The sequence below is a fragment of the Anas acuta genome, chromosome 7 (assembly GCF_963932015.1).
Source record: "Anas acuta chromosome 7, bAnaAcu1.1, whole genome shotgun sequence".
Lineage (NCBI taxonomy): Eukaryota > Metazoa > Chordata > Aves > Anseriformes > Anatidae > Anas > Anas acuta.
Window position 1 is genome coordinate 28,236,712 of NC_088985.1, and position 21,470 is coordinate 28,258,181.

At 42.1% G+C, this 21,470-nt stretch overlaps 1 long non-coding RNA gene across 13 annotated transcripts in view; it reads left to right on the plus strand.

Moving 5' to 3' along the window:
- Nucleotides 1-21,470, plus strand: part of LOC137859459 (uncharacterized) — a 58,469-nt gene that overhangs the window by 19,805 nt on the left and 17,194 nt on the right. For 8 of the 13 annotated variants that reach the window (XR_011098297.1, XR_011098299.1, XR_011098294.1 and 5 more), the window contains exons 5-11: nucleotides 1,161-1,399; nucleotides 2,895-3,137; nucleotides 4,396-4,566; nucleotides 4,932-4,989; nucleotides 6,330-6,500; nucleotides 6,689-8,863; nucleotides 8,987-9,134. This is a non-coding gene — a long non-coding RNA (uncharacterized lncRNA). The remainder of the gene's footprint in view (nucleotides 1-1,160; nucleotides 1,400-2,894; nucleotides 3,138-4,395; nucleotides 4,567-4,931; nucleotides 4,990-6,329; nucleotides 6,501-6,688; nucleotides 8,864-8,986; nucleotides 9,135-21,470) is intronic. The other 5 variants (XR_011098290.1, XR_011098291.1, XR_011098288.1 and 2 more) reach the window with 5 other exon arrangements.

A 21,470-nucleotide genomic window follows, 5' to 3' on the forward strand; every position in this document is an offset into this window, starting at 1 on the left:
AGTTCAAGAAATCTTTCAACAGGAAGGTGGAAATTGGAGCAGGAGTGAAAATGATGTATCAGTACATGAACAGAGGTGACTTTGAATGTTCTCACATTATCCAGAAACACAGAAATAACTTCTCTCTCAGGTTCCCAACACATTCCCAGCTTCTCTTTGTAATTCTTCAAGTAGCTCAGTCTATCTACACCAGGTTTCATTTCTTATATTGATATCAACTGTAAAGTAACATTGACAGGTAAAACAGCAACAGCAATTTCAAATGTCAGTACTTATACATCTAGATTACAGTGCCTGATAACTCTAACAAAGATATTAATGCTAAAACTAGAGCTAGGATCAAGGATTCCTGAGTTCTTGTGGGCTTTACCCACTAAATCACCAACGTAGAGCAGTGGTAGATGTGCAGGCCAGTGACATATAATACTTATTTTGCTGAACCTTCCATTCATCTCAATTTTCTTTTAATCTGCCAACCAAATTTAAGCATAGAGCATCCCAGCTGCAAATGTCTGTCTGCTCTTTGGAAAAAGAGGTAATTAACATACATCAGGATATCCATGAGCCAATTATTCTAGTGACTGCTAGAATGAACCCCATATGCAGATGTACATGTATTCTCTAGGATGCTTATATTATTTGCTTGACTTGAGTTTGGTGTCAGCTGGATTCTGATAATTTAACTGATAATGACTTGTACTGGTGCAGCTATTTGTCTTCCAGTACTCATTCTTTATAATCTAGTGCCAAAAATATGCTTCTTCAAAGATTATACAGCACTTAGGTCCTTCAAGTATACTTTTATTTATTTATTTGTACAGTTTGATGCTGAGAGCCCTAGCTACAATGTAAAGTTTGTTTGAAACAAAGCTTGCTGAACTCCATTACAATGACTTCATTGGTTGACTTCAAGCATTTTGTTTGTATGTGGAGAAAAGACCAAAACAAACAAACAAAAAAAACCCCAACTAATAGTCTGCAAAGTGAATAGCTCTTTTTTGTTATTGCCAACATGACGTTCACCCTCAGCCATCTCTAGTTTCCTGAGACTTAGATACTGTCCACGCTTGATTAGACTGAGCCAAGGATGTAGGGTATCAGGTGGAATTTGCAGCACTTTCGTTTTAATTAATGTTTTAATGAGGATTTTCATTTTTCAGGTTTTATCCACTGCCTTGGCACAAAAGTGCAATGCAAGCTTTCTTTTGAAGTCCACTAGGATTTCCTTAAATTTATGATCAGATAGTTGCAAGCAATGAAATTATCATCTCCCACGTGAGAGGAGACAGCATCCTGCACAGACCATTTCCAGCAAAGGTTGTTTAAGACAACCTTTTTTATTTTGCAGTGCAAGATGCTGGAAGCACAGTAGCTTTGAATTTCTTCAGTTCAGCTAAAGGTAGGTAAGTTCTTTAAATATGTATTAGTATCATCATAAATTCAACATACATTAATATAAAAAATGCTTGTTGGTTACTTGAGACCTCTGACCCTACCTTTGCTAACCAGTGATACAGAACCCTTAGAAATCAGAGTTGGTGAAAGTAATGCTCTTCAGATGTTTCTTCCCATTCATTTTTCTGAATTCCTCATGCTGCACTTTGCTGAAAACCTTCTCTGTGGTCTCTGGGGTTTGAGGCAGGCAGGATCTGTAAGCCTGTAAACCAGTGTGATGCTCAGCTGAGATACTCCCATCCCTCACGAAGTCCACCTCTTCCCTGACCTCAGTCAGCATATGGACAGCAGCCACCCACACGTGGCACATTAGAGGATTAAGACCTTAATGACATTTTTTAAATGCCACTATTAAGAGGGGACTTCCATCCTGTAGAACACTTAAAAAATAACATTTGTAAAAATGCTTCCTGAGGAGCATGTTCCCTTTAACATTATCTCTTCTATTTGTATGCTAATAAGAATTCTTTTCTTAGTCTTTGCTTGAACAGTTCAACACTGAATTTATGATTCCATGCTTTGTGCTGTCAAGATTTTACTTAAATTTAGAAAAAATAGTATCTCAATAATTAATTCTAGATAAATTATTGACAGAACAGCAGCAGAGGCAAAGCAGATGCAAAGGAAGAGTGCTTTATATCTAAGAGAGGCTTTTCAAGCAGATACATTTGTAATGTCATATTTATACACTTTTAATATTCACTTTTCTGAAATAAATCCATGGTTTTCTAGCATTTGTTGCTTCATGTGATGTAACAATCTACTATGAAAAATTAGCATTTTGTCTCAAAATATATCCTTAACTAATATACACATCTGTTAATAATACCTCCCAAGAGTAAAATATACCAATGTATCCAGACTATACTTCTGTGAAAAGAGTCCTGCATATTTAGGAAGCATAGCTTTACTAACAGAGAAACTGTCAAGTCAGCTACAGACTCTGAAATTTTCTGCTTGTTTAAAAGTGCTCATAATCTGAGAATGTTCAAATATTGTTAGTAAGAGCAATGGAGATAATTAGCTATACAGTTAATTCAAGAATGTTGCTGAAACTTCAGTGCCAGCTGAAAGAATCTTCAACCATAGTTTTCAGTCCCTTTTCTGAGCTCACTGAGTTCCCGTGCATCTCTAAACCTCAGCATCTGGATACAGTCTTAGCCTGAAGTAATGCAAGGTATGCTGAATCCTGGTGAACCACAGATGCAAGGAATGGCTCAGGCTGGAAGGGACCTGGGGAGGTCTTTCAGTCCATCCTCCTACCCAAAACAGGATCAACACCAAATGCAGATCAAGTTGCTTAGGGCTTGGGCTGAGGTTGGACAGTCCACAGACTCACTGGTTCCTTATTTCCGTGCTAAACCTCTCTCCTGGTGATGATTTTTTTTTCTCATGTCTTTGTGATTGCTGTTCTGCATCCTTTCATTATGTTCCTACAGGAGGAGATTGGCTCCTTTTCCATAATCTCCTTTCAGGCAGTGGAAGACAACAAACACCTCTTTAGCTTTCTCACCCCCCAGTTTGAACTTCCCCAGTGCTTTCAGCATCTCTGCATGCAGCATGTGCTTCAGCACCCGATCATGCTGATGGCCTTTGGCTGAGCTCTCCCTGGGATGTCAGCAAACCATGTTGCATCTTGTTGGTACCATCAGCTATGAGTGTGGACATTTACTTTTGCCCAGGTAACACACACACGGGTTTGGTAATCTTTGATAACCTGTGGTATGTTTGAGCTCTGAGCAATGTTGGACAGATCCAGAAACATGCATCATTTTTTTCCAGATCTCCAAATAAGTCTACATCAATATAAGCTGTTCTCTGCTCTTTCACATCTCTTCAGAAAAATGGCTTTGAAGGGCTAAGTGTGGCAGACAGTCTTCCTCTTTAGCGTGACTGTAAAATATTTAAGAGTTTAGACCAAGGAAGTAATTTCAAGGCCTAGTTCAACATTACAGCTCTCCTCTTGAAAAGTCAGTCTTCAAAGATCTGCTCCAAGGCCCAGGGATGCCAAAAAGAGTATTCCCATTGACTTTTGCCCATTTTGCTTTCTCTTCTAAAAACAATCCAATTTTCAGCGAAGCTATCAGCTTCATTTGGCATAAAACATGGGCCAATTTCACATTTCTGATACCTCAAGGAGCCTGGTTTTTATGCTGTGCTTCATGAAAACAGTGGCTCAGCCATGGAGTCCTCTCTCCTTGAGGTAGCTGAGAAACTGGCTGGATGGCAGGCCCAGAAATATATCACTTAATATCAAGCACTGTAAAGGCCATTAGGAAGACAAATCCTGAATACTGTTTTGAGAGAAATTCAAAGCAAGATGCTACAGTAGCTACGAATATTTGTTTGCAACACAAAATTATGATTGGATGCACATTAATTTTTCTTCACCAAAATGGAAGCTTTTATATAAAAAGTATTCATTAAAGTATTTGAATCTTCAAAACACGCCGGTCATTCTATCTATAAGAAGGTGAAAAACAGCAAAATACTCTCATGACTATTTCCTTACTGAAAAAAATCAATGAAATTGAAACTACCTCAGTATGCGTGTATTGACTTTTATTCCTTACACTGATTTAACTGCAAAGGCCTGTTAAAATAGAGATCAAAGTATCTACCAAGGAGTTCACTTAGCTCTGTAAAAGTAAAGAGTACTTAGAATAGAATATAAGAAAATGATAGAAAATACAGGTTTACGATGTAATTTGTGGTGGAAGTGTAATGGGGGCTCATTGTACTAAATACTGCTGAAGAGAAAACATCTTGGACTTTGGAGAGAGAACAGGATGAAAGACAAAGTTTTATTGCACTTTTGCCCAAATAGAAGGGAATAACTGAGTCATGCCAGAAATGTGAATTGGTACTGACTATAAAAGCCAGATCTGAGTCCTAATCTGATGTCTTCATGCTAAAGGAGTCTTTCTTTGTGCTACACAGAGAGAGGGGAATAAGCTATATTCCAAATAACCTCTGGACTATGTACTTGAATTAAAGAACATAAAGGAGCGAGCAGCGCCATGTAAGCAGCTGTGGACTGGCATGAAGATAGATGGTGTCTGGGACGAGACGGGGCAAAAAGAAAAGAAGCAAAAGGTTTTTTCCATTGCGGTGAGTCATGTAAAGCAGGGAAACACACATAAGCTGAAGATTTTTTTCTTTGTTTTTCAACAGCCACAAAGAAGCCGTCTCAGCAGCCGCACATTTAAAGTAACCAAGGCTCCTCCCGTGCACAGGGAGTAATTGTTTCTTGCCTGCAGAAGGCAATGCACACATGTGCATGCACACACACATACACACACAGACTTAAAAACAGTTTAAAAATGTCATATTTGACTTCCTGGCCAGTTTCACAATTCTCTTCAAAAATAGCTCTCATGGCTGCAGGCTGGCAGAGCTGCTCCTGCCCTGGTTTAAACGGCAAAACTCAATTAGAGTTTGAATCTGTTGCACTGAAATGGAATTGTCTCTTGCAGGCAGAGCTCTGTCATGGACGTGGCGTCGGGAGCTGTGGAGGCCGTGCCTGTGGGGAGGGTAGGTTGTGGGGTCTCAGTGCCTTGGGGCAGGGATTTCCTATCTGCTGTTGCTCTGGAAAGGGAGCTCCACTGCTGTTCTCCACGCATGTGCAAGGACCTGCTTCTTCTTACAAGCTTTTGCCATCCAAACACCTCCATGCCTAAGGACACCTGCTGGGCCCGGGGGCAGCAAGGTGTGCACTTGGCTTTGTTCACGAGGATAATCCCCTTTTGCTCTGCCCATTGGGCTTTGAGCAAACCTACTCCATCCCCCAGGCTCTTTCCCTCAGGTTTAAGGATGTCGCTTGTGCTCCTGCAGTCTGGAAATACTTGTGAGGATCTTGGCTGGGCTGGAGTTTAGGCAAGGACAAAATGTTTGCCTTTTTCTTGGCAGGTTAGCCACAGGATGCTCCCCAGTCCCTCCCTGTATCCCACTGAAGTCCCATATCTCCCCTTGCTGTCCTACAGCAGGCTGTTTCCAGACACTTCAATGCTGCCTCTGCTCCTGATAGCCCTGAGCTAGCCTCAGCATTTTTCTCATCAGCATGCGCTGAGATATATGCAGAAATCACTGACTGCCCCCCTGTCTCACTTATCTGGGGTCTCAGTCTGAGCCTTGATTTCCATTTGCTCCATAACTCATCAGTGTTAAGCTGCTCCTCATAAATAGCAGCTTCCAGCATGTCTTCTGTCATCTGTAGCTTGTATTTGTGTGCAAGAGGGAGAAAACAGGTCTAATTTACATCAGTGCAGCTGGCTCCTCTGATCTGCCACCTGGAGACTTGGCTGACTGGGAATGTGTCTGCAGAGGGGCCAGACCTTTGTTTCCTCCAGCTGCACCAGTCTCTGTACTGGTCACCTGCTGGCAGAGGGCAAACATACCCCTTGACCTCAACCCTCAGGGACCTGCTGGGCAGTTTTAGTGGATGCTGTAGACTGCAAGAAGGATGCACGTGTCCTAGCAGTGCAGCAGGTTCCAGCGATCCTCTTGCCAGACGTGCAGTGCATAAGTGTATTTACAAGGCATGCCCTGCCCTGTGGTTACAGTCTGTCTGTCCTTTGAGGATGTTAGGGCTTTACCTCTCCTCGCTGCACACTCATGCTGCTCTTGTGTGACTGGCCAGATGTACATGTATGGTCTGAGTCAAGGTGCTGTTGTATGCTGCTTGGGTTGCTCAGTTATCAACGTGGGAAGGTTAAAAGTCTTACACTGGGGCAGGCCAAGAGATTTTGACAAACTTTGACATTTAATGCAATGATGCTCTCTTTCCTGAACTCCAAGAAGGTGGTCCAGGGACTTTTGGCTTTTACTTGGGGTGTTTTATTTATATTTTTTATTTATTATTATTTTTTTTTCAGGTTGGTATTTTATTTGGCACCAAAGAAAAGAGTAGTCAGTAAAGGAAAGAGTTTGGAAAAAATGCTTTATACGTGCAAGACCGATAAGCAAGGCGAGACATGGCTGTGCAGCAGGTTTTCTGAGGAGAGGTTTCACATCAAAACTATTGGGTGTCTGTGACGCTTTCGAAGGTACAGGGAAAAACCCATCTACAACAAAACTGTGACGCTGTCAGCAGCTGCCTGACGTACCTGGGGCTGTGTACGTCCCTTGGTGAACGTCAGAGCTCCTCAGCGAGGGGGGAAGATAATTCTCACTGGAACAAATCCCACTGAGATGATATTTTCCCTGGACTACTTTTTTTTTTTTTCTTTCCTAGAAATAAAATCACTTCAAGTGCAATACCCCAGCGGTCAATGTGGAAATGAACAAACTCACCACTGTGCTGTCCCAGGCTGGGCAGAGAGAAATGGGCAATTTTTTTTCCCATGCAGAATTCAGTGCACGTCTTCGTTGGAAGTGCCCTGCAGCCTCCCTGCTGCTGTCTGACCTTCCAGCCAGGTTACCTCTGCCAGAAATTAACCTGAACCTCGAGGTGTGGCAAGATCTCCTGAAGGCCCTGAAGGAGTCAGATGGGAAGGATGAACCCAGTGTGGTATTTTCTCTTTTTGTATACTCCCGAAACCCCAAAACTGGTTACAAGGAGGACAGTAGACTGGCCAGGAGCACAAAATATGAAACAAGGCCCTTGCCAATGTTCAGTCCTACGTGACAGATATGCTGCGTTGCTTAACCAGCCCCTTTCAGGGATGTTCCCAGATCCCCGACACAGCATCCCTCCTTGGCCAGGACAGGGCATGAATGATCATAGCAAAAAGGCAAAAATCCCTGAGAACCAAAGTGTCCAGAAAGATCTCAGAAAAATCAGCTGAGCTATAGTGGCAGAAGCATGAAGATGAAGGCCCTTCCCTCTTCCTGCTCAGGCTGTGGCTCCTGCAGCAAGAGCAGTGGTTGCAGCACCGGCGAGAAACCCCAGGGTGTGACAGGGTGGGGGCAGTGGTGGGAATGGGGACAAGGATCAGGCACAGGAGGGACTGTTCCTGGTCATGCACTGCAGATGCCAGCCATGTAGCGGGCTCTGCCCGCAGCCAAAGCTTTAATGGTCTCAGGAGAGGAGGAGCTGAAATGAAACCTTTGTCTGCTCTGAGGTTCTTTAGAAAAATGCAAACAACTTGAAAAACAGGGCAAGCACTTAACATAAAACATGTTTCTCTGTCTGTGGAGCTTATCATCCCCTGGGCAGGTCTGTTGCCTGTTTTACTGCCCCACACCAACTCACTTTTCCAGCTAATGCTGTGAGGGGGCATCCTGATTCCTAAACCAAGCCACATGGAGAGGTGGGGGCAGCTGGGGATGGGAGATTTCAGGGAGGAGGGGTGCCACCAGCAAGCAGCCAGCAGTGGTGGCTGGTTCAGAAGGACCAGGTCGGGAGAAATCCATGGCTGAGAGGGCTGGTGTGTGGTGGGGCTGCCTGAGTGCAGCCACAGAGCCCTCTTGTGTTGTCTGCTGGGCTGCAGACCAGCCAGAAGAGCAGTCTTTTACTTTCACAGCACCAAGGAGGGTAAAAAATTATTGGCTTAGCTTTCATTTCAGTTTTCTCTTTTCCCGTGAAGTTTTCAGCCTGTGAGTGTATTTAGAGGGCAAGAATGGCAGGAATGAAGCGATCCAAATTCCCCTCGTTTGTGGGAGTGGGGAATGTGCTCTGCCCATCTTCTAAAGACCCGTACACCAGGAGGAGGTATTTGCACTGGAGCTGTTCCCATGGTGTTACCTATTATTAATTGGTTGATTTCCCAGGAAATATTTTGGTTTCTTGCCAGAAACCCAAGCTTCAGTATCGTATTGCTTCACCCAAAAGAAATCTATAAAGAATTGGTTTTCTTACAAAAATTTGTTTATATTTTTCCTGTGGAAAACAAACACTTTTTTTTTTTTTTTTTTTTTTTCCTTCTAAAAGGAAAGGGAAAAAAACACCCTTTGGCTGAACTGCCAAATCTCTGAAGACTAAAAGTTCAGGCAGCCTTTCTCTGGGCAACATGAGACCCACAACAGCCTGTTCCACCCAACATTTTGTATTCTGACCTTCACGATCTTTGCTACAAAAGGAAAACAATTGTTAGTGGAGAAGAGGAAAAGCAGAGAAGGTTTTACCAGCCACCTTTTTATTTTATAAAGCAGGAGTTATCTTTAATCCCTTCTGTAGTGCTCTAAGCTTTTCCCCTGCTCCTGCAGAACACCGGAGTATCTGCCTAAGTTTAAGGCTGCAAATAACCCCCCTCACTGCATTATCCCTTTAAGGGACTGCATTATTCCCTTTAAGGGAAGCCACCTTAGACACCAGGGCTTTTTGTAGTGAAGTTCCAGCGAGTCTTGCTCCAGCGAAGTCCCCAGGCACACAATGCTATCTTCTCCTGACATTCATCAACCATTGTATAAGTCTCCAGGAATCACAACCAGCTTAAAGATCAGAGGATTTTTCTTTACAATGGCACAGGTATGCTTCTGTCTCTCTCTCTTTTTTTTTTTTTTTTTTTTTTTTTTTTAATGGTTTCAAAAAGCGTAAAGCCAGAAAGGAGTATTAGATCATTTTAATTTGCTTGCTGACGGTTTTGTGTAGTATTCTGTTATCTAGGCATTAATCTCCAAGCAGATACCACCAGCAAAGAAAAAAGATGACATCAAAGGTAAGAATGCTTTAAAACTACTGCGGGGGAAAAAATGGGTAGAAAATACTTATGAAAAAATGTCCTGCGCTGCAGAAAAAGGTAAGTGTTGTTCTTCCTTTTGTCTGCACAAAATTCCAATTAATCTGAAGAAGGATAAAATTCTTTCCTGCATTCAGGTCCAGTGGTCTCCAAGACCCTGAGAATACAAATAGGGATCATATGACTCAGTCATCCAACTACAGTGCAAGGGAGGTCTCGTTTCAGTCACGTCCATAAACGTGAGCTGTGTGTCAGAATCTGTTCTTTTCCTGTCTGTAGCCTGTTGAAGAGACTCTTCCAGTCTGTGTAATATGTGCACGAAGTTAGGAGGAGTTTATGAGAGGTTAGGAAGCTGGTATGTGTTTATGTGTTGTGGAACTTCCTATCCACTGAACAAGCTTTTTCTAATAATTCAAGATCTTGTCAAATGAATTAAAATGATTCTGATTGTGATGCTATGTATGTGTCAGCTTCTATTTGAATAATGTATTCTCTATTTTGGCTGCTTAGGACTGGATTTTTTTTTTTTTCTAAACACTGCTGACAGCATGATTCTATTTGATCTGTGTTGGCAATAGATATATAAGAATGAGGATCTGTTTTAGCAGTCCTTTTAGTTTATACTGTTGACACTTTTAACCTGAGCTTTTGCATTAGCACCCTACCAAAATATTTGGATTGGAATTATTTTATTTTATTTTAAAGATAATTCCTTCAAAATCTAAGTTAATTCATGGAAATATTTCTACTCATGACAAATTCGGAATTCGGAAATACTGCCTGACCAAATTCTGGGGTCTCTTTTGCTGAACAAAACTCTAGGGTCTCTTTCTTCCCTGTCTTCAGAATGTGTGCTCATAAAAGGCTGGCAAGCTTACAGCTTTGAAAAACAATCGAAGTAGCTATGTGTTACAGCATGACCTTTTGGTGTTGCATTGTTGTGCCAAGGCAAACAAGGTGCTGCCCAGAGCATTCCCTGGTTTAGCTCTGTTTGTGCCTTTTGGTAAGAGACAGATCCTTAGTCTGGCCCACAGTAGCTACAGTTAATATCTCATCTGTTTACTGATTACCTCTCTCATTGTCTTCTTGCAAAGCCACCCCTTCTACTGACAGTAATTGAATTGGCTGTCTGTATTAGGTTCTTAGATTCACCATATGCTCTCAGTCTAATATTATTTATTTGAGATTAATGGAAACAACACCAAGAAAGAGCAAATGCAAAGCTTACAGGAGAGGTCACAGAACATCTTGTCATGCCAGATGGTGTTGTAGCTATCCTGAAAGCTATCAGGTGGGCATTTCAGACGCATATTCTTTACCTTTTGAATTTGAGATAAACTTAAGGAACATTCAGAAAAAGAGAGACTTGCCATTTAAATGGACAGGGAAATAATTTGAATTGCCTACATTATGATTTTCGGAGGAAAGGTAGATCTGAAAAGGATCCTGTTTAGGATTCATGTCTGAACATTTTGTTTCTGTGATCTCAGTCAGCTTTGTCTTGGGTATGTTTTCAAGGATTATGTAAAAGAAGTGTTATTTGTAAACTCTCTCTGTGTTCCATGTTACCCTTACCAGAAGGTGTCTCACTTGCATGGTCATTGCAAAAAACTATGCTATGAGATATCTTAAGGTGCACTGCATACTGTTAGGTTGCTTTGGACTGATGTATTGCAGCCCCTCAGCAGCATGGGAATGAGAATGTATTAACCTAAACTATCTGATGTGTATGCAAGGCTACAATAAGCACGGCACCATCTCGTAAACTTTAACAGCAGAAATATTTTTCAATGTTATGTTGGAAGGATAGAAAGCCAATAAAACTAAGGAAAGGGAAAAGGAAAGACTTGTGATAAGGGAGAAGGTACTCAAGTACCACAATGATCAGCAGAACACGAGGGGATGGGAGAAGGTGAGAGATGTTGCGTTAGAGATGGGGAGTGCAGCCTGGGTGAGGGAGGAGATCTCTGATCAGAGCAGAAAGTGCAACTGGGAAAGAGTAACAGGCATCTCAGGCTCCCACTAAAAGGTCTGCTAGTGGTCACATCCCTGTGTCACACTGGTCCTTTACCTGCATCCCATCTGCCTGAAATGTTCTCCCAGGGCTGAGCCTTGCCCTGCCAGGAGGCTCTGCAGCTCCAAATGTCTTTCAAATTAATTAACTCAGTCAAGAATGGGAGACATTAAGGAATGAGGGGAAGAGAGAAAAGCACAGCTACGAAGTTGTTTTAATGAATGTGGCTTTCCTCTCAGAAGGATTGAAGACATGAAAGATGTTTTCAAGGAAGCAGGAGAGCTTGCTTAAGGAAGGGATTATTCAGAGCTTGAAAAGTGCTGATTACAAATTGCCTTGTGTATGCTTTAGGTTGTTAAATGTAAAGAGGTCTTAATAACTAAGCTAATAAACTCCTTAGTGTTCCACCTTGATATTTTTATTTATGTCTTCAGAAGTATGCTAGTTTGCTGCACAAATAACAAGGCATATTTCATCTTGGAGCAAGCAACAAACACACTCAGAGAGTTCTCCAATGTAGCAAGAAGGGAGGATTTTTCATTTATTTTATTGATATTTGGTATCTTTTGTGCTGCAAATGGTTCAGCAGTGAAGTGGATACAAGTTTTACCTGCAGGAGGAGCTTTGTGGAATATTGGGCAGAGCTCTGCATCCAAGTGATACATGAAACTCGCCACCAGCAAGGGGGTAGGATGTTTTTAAATATGGATGGATTTCTTATGAATAATTTTCAAATGCTTTCAGATTTAGAACATTTTTTTTAAAGCCAGGTTAACACAATTCCCTAATTCCAAGTGAAAGTTCTTGCCATCTTCTGATTCAAAACCAGTTCAAGGACTGAGTTACAAATAAGATTTTTTCCCAGAAAGGTGAGAGCTTAAAGCAAACTCCCTTTGTTTGTTGGGCAAAAAGATCTCTTGAAATAGCTGTTACCCAGTCATTCTTAATGCCTGTCCCCTGAGGCAGGCAAGGCCTGTTTTGACTGTACTTATTGATCTGTGTTATGAAAATAATTACAATAGCATTCATGAGCCTTGAAAACCATAGAGTAAAGATAGCATGCATATTTCACTTAAATCAATAAGTTTGGTGGGGGGTATAATATGCCTCTTGAAGCATAGCTTGAGGAGATTATCTTGCTTTGCTCTGCTTGAGGAGGCTCTGGTAATGTATTTAATAATGACAATGACAAAAATAAGGCTCAGCAAATTACCTGCTTCATGTGGTATTGCAAAACCTCTGCTCTGTGCTGCCCTGTGTGCTGGCCTCAGCTGGCCCCAGATCTCCTCCTGCCCCAAGCCTGTGGCAAGAGCCCTCACTGCCCTCTGCTCTCCTCCTTTCTGCTGAGATGACAAATAATTCAGGCAGGAGCTAGCTCTGGCTGACTTTGCACAGAACCTGCTAGAAAGTAGGGTCTCATTTCAGCTGGGGATCTCAAGCCCTGTAGTAGCACAAATAATTTTATGTAATGATTTCATTTTATTTATGGTCCTAGGCTTTGCCCAGAGACTGGTGGTGGAACCATTAGGCATGTCTGGGATTGTTATGAACCTCTTCCCCCAAAAGTAATTTATCTGACTGAGGGTGGTGTGGTGCAATTGTACAGAGGCTTCTGACAATTATTCTAAGACAGCTCACCTCCTGCCTCTGTGAAAACCATCTCAAGTTGAATAAAAACTGTGTTGCTCTGAAAACAGCCACTGCCCCATCAGGCTGGAAGTGAAGTCTTGTTACCTGGATGTGTATGTTGTACACCCACCTCTTGTACTGACCTCCAGGGACCTTGCTATCTGCTGATGGCATTTCCCACATTTTCAGATTTTGACTGCATGTCATGTCAAAAATGAAAGATCCAGGGAATCAAAAAGCCTCAGGATGCCAGGAGCAGTGACAAAATTGAACGTATGTATGTTCATCCTAGTCTGTTCTGTTTTCCCCAGCTTTAAAACTAAGTTTCTCCCACCCTTTTGAAGGTTCCTTGAGCCAGAAATATGGTGAATCATTTGGGTTTGGGTACAAACTTACTTCACTGAGTGAACTGCATTGGGAAAGCATGGGCAGGTCTTACAGAGCCAGTGTGGCTGGCGAATAGATGAGTGGTTGTACTATGAGAGTTGTCTGGTTTCACTGAATTGCCTTTCTGAGAGAGGAAGATGGTCTCATTAGAGCAACCTTACCAATACCACCCAAGGCTGATGAGGTCTAAGCAACAGATTGAACTGACCAGAGAGATTGCTAGGTGCAGCTCTCACACAGAACAAGGTGGAGGAATGTGATCCTCTAACTGTCCAAGGAATAGTATTATTCCGAACTGCTGTGTGAATGAAACAGCAGGGGAGACAACTTTTGTCTTTCTAAAGGAATACATGGGCCTGCAGGAATCATTTGAAGGGGATGTACTTTGAAAAATATTTTGCAGCTGAGCTGAGGAAAAGGCCAGCAGTGGGCTGACCAGCTGCTTTAAGCTCCGAGCTGTCTCTGTTGTAACTTCTTTCATACTTCAATTCTGAAAACATTTATGTGAAAATTCTAAAAGTCTTTGTTGCTGCCCTAACGTGAACCACCACACATGGCCTATTTTCTGCCATCCAGGTGGTCTGCCCACAGGAAAGGACAGAGCTCTCCCTGCCAGGGCCTAACCCAGCTGCTCTTCTCACATGGAGCTTTCAGCACCGCTGCACTGCTCTGTGGCCAAAGCCCATGCTGGCAGTGATCACTGAATGTCACAAATTGAGAGATATGTGATAGATATAGCAAAGTAGTGGACTTGGGGATGCAGCTTTGTGTCCTGTCTCCTGGGTTTGCAGCCTGCCTGAACTTCAGGAGCATAAAGCAGAGACAGTTTCTCTTCCCTGAGGTCTTGTAGGTTCCACATCCAAACCAGTGATAGAGAAACCGAGGTAATTTTAGCCCCTGAGAATGAATAACTGCAAATTCTTATTCTTTGCATATTACTGTGAACACTAAACAGCCATCCTGCAGTACCTGGCTCCAGCCAGAAACTGTGAAGACAAGCATGGCAATGGTCGGAAATGCATTTGTGGACAGAAGCCCAGTCACTAAATGAACTCCCACTGAAATGAGAGGTATTGCAGTTCTGTAACTTCAGTGAATTTTAAACCAGGCTCTTTCGGTGCATCCTCAAAATAAAAGCCTGTGGTGAGGAAGCAACTAATTTGCTGAAATACCCAGTGCTTGGCATATGACAGCCTCAGCAATGCAGAACTCTGCTTGCCTGATGTGCAGCAGGCATTCTTTTCTCCATTATGTGCCCATCAACGTGACCTGTCTGATCTGGTCAATACAACTGCTCTTGTCCTGCCAGAAAATGTGAATACCTGTCCTAAAAATGAAAATTTGGGCAGGACTCAAAAGTACGTGGAAAAAAAACCCAACAAAACAACACATTAATTCTTAAGTCCTTCTTAAGTCCTTTTAAATTCACTCAGTTTGAGGATTTTCTTGTATTCTCTTCCTTGCATACAAGACTGTTCCTATGAGGTGACTACAGGGTTTTCGTCCAGTTCTCAGCAAGGGGAAGTCGGGAGATGTGGTCTGTGCTGGCTGCTGTCTCCATCATCACTGAGAGAGGGCTGTGTAATGTAGGGTTGTGTGGATAAGAACAAGGGAGACTACAAAGAATGTCCACAAAAGGACATTCATACTGGAGAATACTGAGAGCATCCTTTCTCCCTTTGCACCAGCCCTACGCTGAATGAATTTAATGCCCTCTAAAATGCCTATTTTTTGTGGGTGTGGGTGGTGAATTAATTTCATTCAAGAAGCAGGCAGTGAGTTGGTCCACAGTCAGTCATGGCTGGGAATACCATGGTATCTCTCTTTCCACTCCTTCTCCTCATCCTGCCTGCTATTTCTAGTTTGTTAGTTTGTTATCAGATTTGTGAAATATATTTCCAGGACCATGAAAAGCAGAAAAAAAAACCTTTAAAAATTGTGATTAGAGGCTCAAAACTCAAAATCTTAAACTTGTTCAAGGAAGCAAGTCTGGGCAATTAGTGTGTGCCAGTGATCGTGATCTGGTCTTTTGAAATTAAGAGTTGTCTTAGAGGAAAAGACTGCTTTAAAGAAGGTAAAATGTACCACTGCAGAAACACTTCACACTGACAGGCATGAGCTCTGTGTAGATTGGTAAAGTCTGTCCCTGATGCTTTTCCTGAGCACAAGGTTTTGTTTTAATTAGTCCCTCCTAGTGCCACTCTGACAGAGTAAATTAGGTGTCACTAATAATATACCTAGTAAATGCAATCATTTTGCCTATCCACAAATTCTGCATGCTCATGCTGTGGTTGTTTTCCATGTCCCTTCACTGCACATAATTATATAATCATCTTGTGGAAATAAACATGAAATAGTTGCCAATCTTCAGCTGCTCCCATTTCTCAGCTGTTCCTCATGGGATGTGACAGGCCACCTCGTCCACAGGACAGTAAGTTTACTCCTCAGCCAAGTGATAGAAATGTTAACTCTGGGGGTTAAGGAATAGCAATTAGTAATACAGTCTGTTTGGTGCAGATCTGTTTATTTAGTAGAGCTGATTATAAAGTGCAGGCAAATCTTTTCCTAGCCTCTGGGTTTCTTAAACTGTGATCTTCACCATGAATCCTCTGTACTGTGTACTCCCTTTCATCTGTTTGTGTGACCGTCAGGTTCAGACTAGAGCCATCAAGTGAACCAAAGGTTTAGAGCTTGAGCTTGGTACAAGTCCTGAGTTAACACAGCAGCGTAGGCATCGAGGGCAGATTTTAAGATCAAAATGGAGCTTTAAGATCTTCATAACATCAGCCACAGAATTTCTTCCGATTACATCTGTCTGAAGACCAGGAGCTCATGTCTTCATCAAAACAGAGCTTCTGGATCTACTGGCTTAACCAAAAGACAACAAGAGATAAACCACCAATTCTCTTTGTTAATTGTTCTTATCCCAGGTCACCCTTACTGTTAAAGAAATTAGTATACTTTAGTAATGTAGTAATGAGAGAATGGAGAACCACTAGAAAACAACAACATTTGATCCATACTTATAGTTTGTAAAAAAAAAAATAAACAAAGAAACAAACACTTTTTTTTTTTTTCTCCCCGGGGAGGAAAAGATACTGTTTTCTACTTCAGCAGATATTTTGTGGGAAGATAAGAATCCATGTTTTTAGCAAAAGACCCTATTCAGGTTAGATTTTGTTGTAGCTGACTAGATTTCTGTGAACCATTTCAGTGAAGGATGTAATTTAAGAAGAGGACCATGTGTTTTTCATCAACAAGGTTCACGGGAAAATGTTTTGTCTTCATGCTGGCTATATTTTATATTTAGAATATCCTGAGTAAATTGCAAGTCAAACCACTATTTTTTGTTTTCTTTTTCTTTTTCATCCTTGCAGGAATAAGAGCTTTATTATTATTATTATTATTCACTTCTGTATTGAAAAAAATAACAATACTGCAGGGAAATAAGACAGGAGTCACATTTTCACATTTTTTTCTTTCATATTGTAAAACCTTGTTCTAAAAGTTGGTGATTATAAGACCATTTGAAAATATTCTTTAAGAATGGGAAGTATGTAGAAATAATAGTCTTAAATTTATCTAGTAGGCTGTTGCCTGAAGAAAGTCTTATTGTGGCTTCACAGTGGTGGCTGCATTCTCAATAATGAAACACGAAGAATAGTTTTGTTACCTTACATTTATACAAAGCTTAGCAGTACAAAAGCGAGAAACTTAAGAAGACAAAAAAAAAATTCTAACCATTTTTCAATCATCCCAGGAATCTGACATACAGTGCTACTATTATATGAATGAGAGAGGCAACTTTAAAAAGCCATCAGGTATGGGTTTGGGGTCTATGGTTTGCAGCAGATCCTATTGGAAATGAGTGTCCCTTATCCCCGTATGATTTCCTATGCTTTTCCAAGGATGTAGTTTGTGAAATTTTGGGGATTCAGCATTTGTGATGGAATCTGTAACAAAACCCAGCATGGGAACTGTAAGAAGGTATTTAAGTAGTTTGAGTGAGAGTCGGAAACTGGTTTAAAAAGCATTTCCTGAAGGTACAATCACTTCTGGCACCAGAGTAAAAACACTTATGCGTATTTCTGCACCCTGGGGCAGTTTTCAAGAATGTTGCTAATGTTAAATTTGAACTCAGAGGGCTTTAATTTTTCTGTTTGATGGGAACACTCGTTATGCAAATAAGATAGCCTTTGGGCAGCTGTCTATTTTGCAAAGATTTTTTCTTTTTTTTTTTTTTTTTTGGAAGGATGCTAGTTTAAAATGGAAATTTCCACACTGAAGTTACCTATTTAGAAATATCTTTTTATTGTGCCTGGAAACATGAGGTTAAACACAATAAGATATGAACATCATAAGTTAACCCCTATCCTGGCACGAAAGGATCCTTGGTTCAGTTCGGCACTGTCAGTGTTGTAACTCCTGCTAGACAGGGAAATTGCAGCTACTTCCACTTGTCCTTGACCTCATGGCACGGGTAAAATGTGTTTGGTTTTCTCCAGGGCTGGACTTTGGTGACAAGGCTACGAAACCAGTTAAATCCTTCCATTTCTCCTGGACTGTCTCCACGCTGTCAGCTTTTGGGTCAGGGACAGTTTGGATGAAGGCATCCTCAGCATTATATGGGTAGCTGATGTCTGTGCTCTGCCTTGCAGTACTCTTGCTGCTCTTCTGCTGTGTGGTATTACCTGAATGACCTTGATTCATTCTTCTGGCTAACATATCCATGTGATTGTGCCATAAGGATTGGTAGATGTAACCATGCAAGAAGTAGATGGACATTTTGGCCTATGTTTTTCCATCTGGTGGATTCCTAAACTTGCCTGAATGAGGGCATGCATCCTGGCAGGTTTTGTTCATGGAATTGAATTAGGGAACAGCGTTTGGTAAGCTTGGGCCTTATTCACGAACAGCAAAGTCAAAGAATTAGTCAGAAAATAACCTGAGGACACATCCTGCATTTGCATAACTTGCATGCCATGACCAAAACCAATGGGACAAGAATGTTTAACCTCTGCAAATATCTTTTTTCTTCTCCTGATAGTTTTATTCTTCAGTCTCATAATCTTATGTAGGATTCAGGGGTTTTGGCTGCTATCCCCTTCTCAAAGTCTAGAGGTGGGGACCTTTAAGAAGGAGTCTTCAACCTATGGGGAAAAGACAGACCGCAAAGAGCATCAAGAATTGGAAATCAAGAAAATCATTTCACTAACGTATTTTAACTTACTCCCCACTGACTTTTCTGTCTCAGCAGCATTTCATAAGTGACATACTGCTGTGGTGTGCAAGGCTGATCTCATGTGGTGGCAGATACATGGAGGCAAGAACCTAGACATTCATCTCCAGCAGCTCAGTGAGATTCAGTGAGAGCAACCGCTCCATAGGAACAGTGGGGGAAAAGAGCTGTACTCCCTTTTAAAGTGCTCCTTGTTTAGATGAAATCATAAATTTTCTGACTTGGTACCTATGATACACTCAGATATCGCCTTCCCACTCTAAGTTGGGAACATCTGCTTGCCAACATCCAAAGGGGATTTGCTATATGGTGTTAAGGAGAGCTTTCCCTGCTGAGTTTGACTTGCCTAATTAAGTAACAATTTACAAAATGCTTTGGATCCATCTGGAGGGAAGATCCTTCTAAAATGTAGCTCATTATCCTAACAATGCAAACTGAACCTGGGTGAGCAAGGGCTGAGGGACCAAACCTGCTCCATAAAGGAGATGCATTACAGAAGATGGGCAGCTTGCTGAGGGGAAAGCAGGTGGCTCCTGTAGGTTGAGTGGGAGTTCTGCTCTCCTGGGGAGGGGAGCAACAGCAGCGTAAGTGCTGAGACTGACAGGAAAAGTTAGTGGAAGTGTTTTCCTCTGTTGCTGGGCACAGCTGCAGCGCAGTGCTTAGCTGTGCTTGAGGACTTCGTGTTGCTGAGCTTGCAGCTGGAGGCAGGGAGCTACAGAGCCAGGCAGGGAAGGTTGCACACAGTGAACTTCTCTTTTCATCTATCCATCTCTGTAAAATAATCAGGGTAGATGCTATCAAAGCTCCAGCTTTCCAGAAGTGTGCGATGAAATTAAATAACTCTAGGACGTCGCTAGATGGATGAAGAGTACACAACAGCCCTCTACAGGGACATAGCTCGGTCTCCCTCATTCCCAAGCTCTCTGCTTGCCATGAGTTTCTTGTGATTGTGTTTAAGGGTGATTGAAGTTATGACCTCCTACTTGGCTCTCTTTAATCACTAAGCAGAGGGACATTGGGGCAGGGCCCTCAGAAGCATGCCAGGCAGCTCCTAAGGGTAACGACCCATAACTTCATCATCACAGCTGCTTTCTGTTTGGGGTGGGTGCTGTTTGCTGTGCCACCTTCTTAAAGGTTCCCGCTCCCAAGTTTTTTTTTTTTTTTTACTGCCAGGAGCAACCTGAGTACAGCGGTCAGAATAGCTTTCTGCGTTGCCAAGCGTATTTTGGGAAGAAGAATTGCTATTACCTTATCAGCAAATCATTTCCCACAGGCATTTTATTTTCCTACAGCAGAGGACAAAGGGAACTGCTCAGAAGGCTGCTGAGGCAGTTGTGGCTGAGTGAACCATAGCTGGATGCTTAATGCTGTGGATGTTTTCTTTACTCTAGCATCTGGATCATGTTTGGTACAGTTGTAGGACCTTTTGAAATGCAACGTTTTATTTTTCTAACACTTGGAAAAAATAGACCCTAAAAGAGAAACAACAAGCAAACTAAATCAAAACACATTTTCCCAAAATACACATAAGCTTTCCTTTCCAGTAAGTAAGTAAATGCCCTAAGGACATTGGATCTCTGCATTAAATCCAAGACTTTGGAAACAGCTTCCACAAGACAAACAAGGAAAGAAACAAACCCTGCTGTCCTGCCAAGGGCAGCCAAATGCCTATGGTGTCTTTGTTCTCGGAGGGTATGCTGCTGTCACCAGGAGGATACAGGCTCCTGTGACATTTTAGGAACACTCTGAGAGGAGGGGAGCAGAGAAGCCTGTTTGGACTGAGTGCCACCCAACCTGATGTCTCTGCAGCTGAGCAGGTGCAAATCCTACACAGGATGGGTCTTCTCTATTTTTGTACAAACAAGGGCAGGATGTGTTTACTGATGTGGGATGAATTATTGTACCAGCACAAACGAAAACAAAGCTGTGCTTTCCTTTTTCAAAGCACACTGCAGGCCTTGTTCACTCTCGCTGCTAATTTTATTCTCAGGGAATATGGGTGACTTTAGGGAATATCCTGTTGTCTTCACACAGTCAGACACTAAACGCTGTCAATTTACACAAAAAAGAGACAAGTACTCACCTAAACTGCCATATAAAGAATGGCTACAGCTATGTTTTAGGACTGGGTTGGTATTTTTTCTCACTTTCTTTTCAGAAATGAGTTGACACAGCAGTAACATCGGTGACCAGACATCACACGAACATGCCCCAGGTTTCACTGTGCATCCACAGCCTGCCCAGGGGAGCTCCCTTCTGTCTGGATACAAAAAGCCTTGAAAGAACATTCATAGACATAAAGAATCAATTAGTAAGAGACAGAAGAGATGTCCAAGAACTATTTTTATGATTTCAGTTTAAGAAGAGCCAGGTGCTTGATTAAAAGCCCAGCAGCTGGCCACAGAATAGTCAGAATAGTCATGACCTATCCATGAAATACAGTGAAAGGGAGAAGAAAGAACAGCTCCCAGGGAGTGATTTTTTTTTTTTTTTCCTTAATGCCAAGAAAATAGGTGGATATGATGGCTTCAACAATGCTGTGGGAAAAGGTCCTCTGAAGAGGTGAGGCGGATGGTGGTATGACAGGAGCAGACTGTGACCTCGTGTCCCATTCCTGAGACTTCACAGAACCCAGGAACGATTGCACAGAGATAGTGGCTTTTGATGTGAGTTTTCACAGATGTACCTGGAATACCTAGGGTCATATATTTCTCCAGTGGATAAAATAAACCTCTGACAGCTGGAGAGAAATTGCACAGATTGAGTTTCCCAGGTAAATCATTATCAGCACTCATGGTGCTGATGTACTGCTTGTGGAGTACTTCCTGCATGATAACAACACGTAGGCCTTATATCACCCTCTGCACAGCGCTGACAGCACTGTGGGCAAGATCTGTGGGCAGTTATCCTTGCTGAAAATCAGAGCCAGGCTGTGAAGTGGGATGGAGATAGGAAAGCCCATTTCACAGGGGACAGGAATGAAACCTGATAACTTGGCTGTTGAAGGGGATGGAGCTCCTGCTCCAGCATGATGCGATATGGAGGTGGGCTGTGCCATATCTGGGCACTCCCAGTACACCACCAGCCACAGCCATCTGTCGGGTATTTTCCTCTTTGATTTTGCTGC